This window comes from Micropterus salmoides, unplaced genomic scaffold, assembly GCF_014851395.1.
Source record: "Micropterus salmoides isolate LMB-PRFRI ecotype aquatic unplaced genomic scaffold, ASM1485139v1 Ms_hic_scaffold_4, whole genome shotgun sequence".
Taxonomy (NCBI): Eukaryota; Metazoa; Chordata; class Actinopteri; order Centrarchiformes; family Centrarchidae; genus Micropterus; species Micropterus salmoides.
The window spans coordinates 1,758,604-1,768,329 of NW_024043372.1; positions in this window are offsets into that span (position 1 = coordinate 1,758,604).

A 9,726-nucleotide genomic window follows, 5' to 3' on the forward strand; every position below is an offset into this window, starting at 1 on the left:
TTTATAATGCTGCCATTATAAATAAGTACATGCTAGGTACATCAGTGCTAAAGACGTTTTAGGTACATCAGTGCTAAAGACGTTTTATTTCGGTGTATGTTCTTCTTTCTAATGAGCTCCTGTGTTTGTGTGAATCAATTAGATTTTTTGCAGAACCAGTGATGTAAGTGCTCCCAAGGCTTCTGGCAAAGCTTAATGTTATCAGCCTTACTTTTGACTTGAGAAAATAATTCCTATGTTAATTGACCATTCTTTGTGAACCCGTCAGTAACCCCCCTGAGCTCAGAACGAGACAGCAATCCTTAACAAACACCACTAATCAGACTGAGAGAGCTGGAGTGCCTTATTATTAAAAATGATGTTTTGACAGCAGGTGGAGAGTTACAGACAGGTAATGATTGGTCTCTTATGGAGGAAGGAGTACGTAAGCTAGAGTTAATTTTGTCAGCCCTTAAAAAATGTAGTCTTAGTCCTTAATCCATCAAGTTTTAGTTGACTAAAAGTCTGGGTATTTTAGTCTAGTTTCAGTCATTAACCATCACTTTAGTCTTTTCTAACTCATCAGTATAATTTTGATGAACATTTTGTTCGATCTGCTTAAACCAAAATAGAGATATTTATCATTTTAGTCTTTATTTCACTCACCACTTCAGATAAATGTTTTGTAAAATTCGAATGTTTGCTTTGTTGTCTTTTTTTATTGCAAAGGAGACATTAACTTACCTCAGTTCAAGGTGGTCAGCCTTGATATGCTGCTTCAAGTTCGTAGAGTGTTTCCAGAAATCTTATAACCACATTGCTGTCAGATATAATTAGGCGCTCTGTTTTTTAGTCCGCCTCACTGTATTTGAAATGGGACCAAATATCTAAGAGCCTCTTTCTCCCGAGCATGCTGTGTTCATCACCAGAGTTCGCTTCCTCCACAGTAACGTTTTCCTTGCACACCAGGCGTCGCCCCGGTGAATGAACACACTCCTCGAGTGAAAATTTAGAGGCAGAAAATATGGCCTGTAATATTTTGTGTCCTCATTATACTTACAAAAAGAGAGAGAGATTTTATTAACATTTTTATTTTATTGATTACATCTTAGTCTCGTCATTTTTTGTCAATATTGCGTGCTAACATAGTCACAGTCAGCGTTTAAGGACATTGTCGCCGGACAAGGTCAATTCTCGCTCTGAAATCTCGTGAGGCAAGTTGTTGAGAAAGACGCCGGTGGAAACGTGAGTCAGAGTTGGAGAGAGGAGTTTGTTTAGTTGGAGTAAAGTTAGGAGATAAATACTTGCTAGCAGCTCCTCTACGTACACAGCAAACTCCTCTCCCTCATTTCCACCGGCGTCTTCCTGCAACAACTCTCCTCTCACGAAATTTCAGAGGGAGAACTGTTCTTGAGCGAGACTTCAGTTTCCTGTTAAAAACAAAGGGGGGTCACCGGGAGTCCCTCATAGGGATCCTTTCTATGATTTTGTCAGAGACCTGGTGTGACAGTCTGAGCCTTACGGCGGCAACAAGAAGCCCTATTTGTGGACGCCATTTTGACGTTGCAGCCACTGCAGCCAGTTCAGCAGCTGCCTGAAGTATCTACTGCACAGACTCAGCTTCCGGCTTCACATGTGTCTCTTAGTCTTCTTGCTGAGGCTGAAGCATTCATCATCTGGGGAACATGAGTATTTGTGCAAAATTTCATGACACTCCTTCCAATAGTTGTTGAGATATTTGAGTGGTGACTGACTTTGCCATCCATAGAGCCATGTTGCATAGCTAAACTGGCCATGACAATTAGTATGCAGAATGTGCTGTGAAGGGTTAATATGTACTGCGGTGTGGCACTGGGACACTGATGATAGATCCCGCTCATCATCCCTCCATCCTCCCCTCCCTCCCCTACTCTGACACAACAAGTAAAGTTGTAATTTACTGTCTTTGTGTCGGCATCTTCAGTAAACTGCTTAGCGGCGTCTAATTACCTCTGTGTGCTCGCCAACTGTGTCGGGGATTTTTATTCTTATTTATTTATTTTTCTTTAATTCAAATAAGCCTTTACAAGTGAACCGCTGGGATGTGACATGTAGTCTGGTCCATAATCCTGAAAGAATTGTTTACCTCTGAGAATCAGGGAGCGATTGTGTTGCTGGAGCCGTAGAGCTCATTATTGGTGCGGTATTAAGGGGAACGTTTGCTAAAAAGAAAGAACCAAGGGAACCATGAACCATCTGCCTGCCAATGAAAACAATGAGGGGGGGGGCAGGAGAGAAGCTGAGGGATAAGAAAGAGAGGAAATTATATATAACTGATACCGAAAAATTGACACAACCTTAATTATTATTTAAAGAGGTGGTATTCCGCTCATTCACAGGTTCAAAATCTTCTTTAGGGGTTGTACCAGAGCAGGTTTACATGGTTTCATTTTCAAAAAACACCATATTTTTTTGTCATACTGCACATTGCTGCAGCTCCTCTTTTCAGCCTGTGTTGAAGGCTTCGTTTTAGCTATGGAGTGATACATCTTGTCTCTAAATGATCTTTGTTGGGAGTTGCACATGCTCAGTTCCTAGTTAAGGACTACTAGCCAATCAGAAGCAGAGAAGGGCGGGTCAGCGAGAAGCCGGTAAACAGCTCGGGTTCAGCCAGCCGCACAGTCCGTGTTGCCGAGCCGGTCGGCAACACGGACTGGAGCGAGAGTTTCAGAGCGGTGAGTTATTAATCTGTATCCATAAAGTTTTAACTGAGCTCTGTCTCTACATCACAGGAACAACTTTATGTCCACTGACTGCCTGGAGGGCAGCTAGTGTTTGGAAGGGAGAGGAGAGCTGTGTGCTGCAGCTCGCTGTTTCTGAGGGCGTGTCGGAGTAGCCGCTTGGCGAGCGTTATATGAGGCGCATTTAGGGAAGCGGCTGGACTCCAAACGAGCTGTTTTCAGTTCAGAGCAGAGTTTTCTGTGGGAGATGGGAACTCCCTTTGGGCTGGACTTTGGGCTTTTTCACTTTGCAAACCTGTTACAGCACAAGAAAGAGATATAACTCAATAAAAGGAGAGGGGAAAGGCCAAAAAGCAGAACACCACCTCTTTAATGCTAGTTGGTGTTCACAGCCAAGAATATTGTGCTTTGAACAGCTGAGTCTTCCTCTGAGTAGCAGCCTGTTGGACTGCGAATTTGCTTTTAAACAGCAGATTCCTGACCCAGAGTCAGCGAGCATCTGCGTTTCTGAAACGACCTTGGACTCGACACTAAAGCCCTGCCAGCTACTGGCCGCTGCGACTGACCCCGCGCTCTGATCTGCTCTGTGCTTGGTCGAGGAATTTGCCCTGTGGGGATGAATACAGTATCACATTAATATTCCTTAGCCTTGGCCTACACACATCTATGCAGAAAGAGATTCTGAGGCCATCAAAACCACCAACCTTTTTGAAAACTGTACAGTCTCTGAAAATTAACTCTGTATTCTAAATATAGGGCTGATGCAACATGGATGGGAATGCTAAAATATATGTGGAGATAGAAAACAGTTTTTGGAGATAGTATGGTGTGTACTGGACGGTACAGTGGGAGTTTTTATGACTTGTAAAAATATATAGGATTTTGGTATTGAAGCAGAAATGTACTTTTTTCAGTGTCTGACACTGTGGTCCCCGTCTCATTTTATTATAACTGCCATGCATTCAGTTAGTTAGCTGGGAGCTACAACTCAAGCACCATTTTACTGTGTATTAGCTGTTAGCACCTCCTGATTTTCAGGCAGGTTCTGCAGTTAGGAGTCGTTTTTTACATGATTTCTAAGCAGACAAGATTTATTTGCAATGGACATCATTGATAATGATCTCCTATATTTCTACAATGTGCATCATGTCTGTATGTTCAGTTTCATTCCCATGAGTCCCGGGGGAAGCACCTCTCCGTTTAAAACCTCTCACCCAGGGTTTTATGGTGCAGCTAAAAGCTTTTATTTTATATGTAAACACATAAAAGATGACTGTAAGCTTAGAGATCATATTTTACTGAAGTGTATAAGAGATAAAATGTGGAGACTGAAAGCAAACTCTCGCTCTAAAAGGCAGAGACAAACTGCTCAGAGACCTTTGAGTTTACATCGCAGCTGGACTGTGACGCTAAAGAATACCAAATGGAAGAGAGTGCAGAAACTTCACCTGAGTCGACCTTTCTGTGGGAGTGTTAGTCTTAAACAGAGAAATAACACTTCATCGGCCTGGACAGGAACAAAGTACATTTACTTCAGTACGTTACTCAAGTAAATCTTTCAAGTGTCTGTATCTGTTTCTGTGAAGGTTCCCGTTGCTCAGTCAGCTGAATCTTTTCTTTTCTAAAGGGCGATAGGCCGTACGCTGTGTTCACCACAGGGAGAAAAAACAATCACAGCAAAGGACTCCTGCGCTGTCATCAGGTGTGGTAATGATGAAGATGACGATCCTTCACCTGAGCACATGTGCCATATCTGAAGTCCTTGTTTCAGATTTTTAAAAAGAAGAAAGATTGGGTAATTTGGTAAAAGATTTGTTTAATCCCAGGTAAACAAAGTTGTCTGTGCTTGTAGTTGTAGTTTTTATGCTATGGTTGGTCAAATTTATGCAGATACTGGTCATGTTGGCGCCTGTGTGAATCCACTACTCACGCTTACTAATAATTAACTAGTGAAAAGGCAGGTTTGTCAGGGATTGGTTTGAGTTGACCTGCTTCCTGTTTTATTTTGTAATGGTTTCCTGATTAGCCCTGATGTGTTTCACCTGTTTGTTCACCCTCCCTGTGTGTGTCTGTATTTATAGTCCTCATGTCCATGCCTGCTGTACGCTTTTCACACTCGCCTGTCTCGCTGGATTATTGCCTTTTGTTTTGTCAATGGATTTGGATTTCCACTTTTGTTTATTTTGGATAATTCCGCCTGTATCGGACCGTTTCATTAGGTCTCGTTGGGACGCTGCCTGTAAGTTGAACCCTTTAATAAACCTGTCAGCTCTACCTGGTTCAGAAAAGTGTCTGCTATTGGGTTCAAAAATTTATTGAGAGCTTTTACTTTGAAAAGTTCTGAAGGACATTCGAAATAGTCTTTGCTTACTTGACACACCGCTGCAAAAGCTGCCAGTAGACGTGTGTTTGGATTCCCCTGAATTTCCTCAGAGAAATGAAAATTAGCGTCCACAGGTTTATGAATGCGGTTCAAACGCCGGGACGCACACACACTGCAGCACATGCTTTATTGCAAGCATTTGAAAAAGTGTCTTCATAGGCTAACCAACTTGTTTACAAGGGAGGAAAAAAAAGTCAGCCGGACTTTGGGATCGATCACACAACTCCTCCAACAGGAGTCCCTCACTCTGCCTACTGAACTAAACGTGCACATAATAGAGCCTATCCAAGGGTTTGATATAATTTGACAGAAATAATGTTCTGGCCCACCATGTAACGGCTTGAAAAACATTTGGCCTGATGTCAGACTTAATGCCTACTGTGTTACTGAGCGCACAATCCCTGATGTGAACGGGCGACTGTTCGGCAGGTCAGCGGCACCGGACTTTGTTGTTCATGTTTGGCAAAAACTAAAGGAAGAACGGAGAACGAGAGAGAGGCGTTCTGTTCACAGCTGGAAGTAGCTGCTGCCGTTATTGTGTTACAGTCTAAGATGCCAAGAACATTGTCGACCGCGAACATTTCTACATCTGATTTATTGAAGCGTCTGCTGAAGCAGCACAGCGACGTGAAACTTACAGACAGAAACTCCAACTGCTACTTTCACTGATGCTTGGACTCTTCTGGAGAGACTGACATTAACGTAATGTTTTGTAAAAATATTGAATACTACTCTCACATGTGCAGAAAAGCAATAGTTCAAAAGTTGGGATTTACTTGCTTTATTTTTTTTATCTCAGCCGGTGGCGTTACAGGTACATGTACTTACTAAGTGTACCAGTGTTTTGATTTAATGAACATCTGTGAGATTGTTTTGTGCCTACTCCTTTCCTGTGAGAAATGAGTATCGAGGCTTTCCTCTTAGACTCCACAGCTTCTTCCCTCCATTAAATGTTTTAGTTATCCTCTTCTCTTGGCCGGACTCTCTAATCGCCCTTGGCTGAATGAGGTCTTTGCCCCAGCTGGAGTACTTCTCTGTTTCTTACTTTAATAAATATCACACAGACAGCTTTTTGTTGTAACTTCTTTATGTGTTCATTTCTCCACAATGAAATATGAGTTCCACAACCACTGTGACTGACTAAAGTCAAATAAACACAGTGCTATGAGTTGGGAGCGTTGCAGACGTGGGACTGATGAGCTTCTTTTATCGGTACTTTTGCTCTGTGTGTCGGGGCTGAGCTCCTCCACACACACAGAGCTCAGTCAGAAGCTTCTGTAAATATACTGTGGCAACAATACTTGATGACATTAAAATGTTTTACCTTTTAATACTAAAATATTTTTAAAAGGAACTACTCCAGTACTTTAACCTCTTAACATTCCAATATCATGCCCTGGCGGCAGCTTTCGGTATGTGCACACAGCTGCAAGTTAAGTTCATACTCATATGATCCAACGTTTGAAAGCTAAAATCCTTGTGATTCCACCAATGAAAACCATTTCAAGATACAATCACCACAGGGGGTACGATTGACGCGACTCACCTATGAAGCATCATAGTAATCCACCGATCGATTATATTCCAACAAAAATGGTCTTGTTACGTCAGAGGTCGCTAATAGGCGGTCCGGATCCGGGCCCAGCGGCCGTAGAAGGGAAGTGGTAGCTAAATAAAAGGGAATGAAAGAGAAGAGGAGGCATTACAGCTGTGCATTTGTTACGATGCGCTGAGTGTTAATTATAAAACTGGTTAAAACTAAAAGCTTTTTATTTAATTTTTTCTGAAATTGAGTAGCAAATAAAATTTAATTTAAGATGCACATTTACAAAAACGTTTTTTAAATGCAGCATTTAGTTCACTTAAATTTAGAATTTATTATTATAGTAGTTATTTATTATCCCTTCAGTTTTATGTGAAAACTGACTTGTTTTGATTGTTGAAATAGGATCTGATTTGACCTTTATGGATTTGACAGTCAGTTGTTGACTAAAAACATATGTTGTTGATACAACTAGGCTATACGTTATAGTAGCTACTGAATGATAGCGCAAGTTAATGTTCCAGAGCTTTGCTTCGTGAAATTTTCTCTAACTGGACCTCTTTGAATTTTAATTGTAGACCGCTGTGTTTGGTTGTCAAAGGTCCAGACAATCCAATCCAGTAAAAATATTTAGTCCAAAATACATTATTCCATCAATAAATTTGTCGGCAGACGCGGCTCGTATGTCATTATAACCATAATAACTTTGATTTAGATGTAAACAAATGCGATATCTTGTATTCAAATTAGCTGCTGAACTCTGACCTTGCGACACCAAATCTGACCCAATAGGAGCTCACATGTCCCTTTCACAGCCTACAACAGCCAACGAGAGCCCGCGCTGTAAGGAAGGGCCGGCCCCTCTTATTTCTTGGGTAGGCCGAGCTAATTGATACCAATTGTGCCGATGACGGGCACTTTGTGTTGCCAATGAAATTGTGAAAATAACCATATCCAGCTTTAAGCAAACAAAACACTGCGTCGAGCTACTGGCTGATGTGGCGCGATACAGCGAGCAGCCGGCTGCCGCCAAGAGGCGGGGCTGTTTCAGAAAAAATATGCTGAGACAGACACCTAGGCCCCATCCACATTACTCCATGTTAGTTTACAAACGGAGAATTAAAACAAATACGAACTCCGTCCACAAGAGCATTTCAACTGCCGTTTTGGAGTTGATGTCCGTCTACATTAAAACGAGTGAAAACGCACAGCTGGTGGCCGTTCAGGTACACTGGGAGCAGATGGTGTATTCCGTAGTTGCAGAAGATTTGGAGAAAGAATAAAGAAAGAGCCAAGCGTGAGCGGCTGTGTCATCGTTTCTAAACTCCTCCGTTTTAGGTCTTTGTTTTCGTCGTCGTAGTCTGGACGTGGGGTGCAAACGTAGCAAAAGGTCTCCGTTTTAATTCGAAAACGCAGTAGTGTGGATGGGGTCTTAGAAAAACCTTTGTAAAATAGTCATTTTTCATGGTATTGGTATAAAATTTTAACTTGGACTAGGTAAGGTGTGTTTAAACTGATATTAATCAATTCCAGTAGCTCTTACAGTCATTCTGACTTCTTTCAGAGTAGAACCAAACACCATGCATTTACTCTAAATGGTTCAAGATCTGCATTCAGTTTACTTTGGAAATGCCTTGAATGGGCGTTTTGCATGAATTTTACAGGAATGTTAAGAGTTTAACTCAGGTAAAAATGTAAAAACTTTAATTTGTATTGGAGTATCTATACTTTCAGTCAAATAATGAAGTTGTGTTCTTTGTCCTGTATTGATGCTCAATTCATTCATTCATTCATTTAGGAGAAAATTAACTGAACATAAAAGCATAGATGAAATATATTTCATCCATATTTATTCAGGTTTTTAAGGTTTAAAGAGAAGGTGGAAGTACTTTTCTAAACCCTGCATGCTGCCTGCAGGTTTCCCTTTCAGCCTGCATAAGACTCCAACACACTCTACAAACAAGGCCGGGCTGCTAAATGCTCCACCATGTTCACCAGCTCTTCTCTAAACGTGTCTGTCTGCTGTTTGCTGCTGAGCAGGTCCTGTACGGCGGCTTTTTACAACTTATTTCTGAGGAAACGACGCTCTGAGAGTGAACCAGAACAGGAAAGCTGCAGCCAGACGGATAAACAATGAGCTGAAATCTGAAAGTCACTGCAAAGCTCCACAAGGCTGAGAAACTGCAGGTTCAGCTGATGATTCACCACCAGAGACACCAACACATTAAACATTTGTCATTTCACACTTTTATAAAATAGTCATTATAGCTGCTTTAAGAAACCTGCTGTGCCTGTATGGAGGGTTGGGGGGGAATGCGAGTTAGCCTTTCTTCCACACCGTCCAGGCTCCCACGGCTAACATCCAGCCTTTACACTTGATTTGCAGCCAGTCCGTGCGTGGCGTTGCCATGGCATCGGGCTGCAGGATGAAGGAATTCGCTCTCCATTGGAGGAAGTCCGCCTGGAGGCTCCTCAGGATTCTCTCATGCGTCACTCTCTGCGAGCTGCTCCTCCCCTCCTCTCTCCCTCATTCACACCTAGACAGCTCAGAGTTTGCTATTAACCAAAAATCGTTTCCTTTCAACATTTGCAGCTTGAACCCACTCTTCTCTCCTTCTGTTCCTTCTCCCTCCACAGTTCTGTATCTCTCCATCACTCTCACTTTCCCTCTGGCTCCATCAGTCCATTCATCCATCCATCCGCTGCCCCTACTTCTTATTCTTTACCTCCTGCACCTTCCTCCGTTCATGCTTCCGTCCCTCCCTCGTTTTATTCCTACTCTTTCTCCTGCTCGCTCATTATCTCAGCTGCCGCCTCCGGCCTCCTCATCACAGCTAACACCCGCTGAGGGTAGGAAGGGACCTCCACGCAGGCGAGAGCAGAGTAACAGGCTGCAGGAATGGAGACGTCTTATGAGGAATAAAAGAGGCATCATGGGAAAAGCACAGGGCTTCGCTTTCCTTCCCCGTAACTCTGTTATCGCCTTCCTTTATATCTATCCTTCTTGTTTTTATCTTGTTCCATTTCCTTCCATCTTTCTTTTAGAGTCTCTTCAGCAGCAGCATGTGCTGTTATCGCAACATGTGCAAACTCCTCTTCTG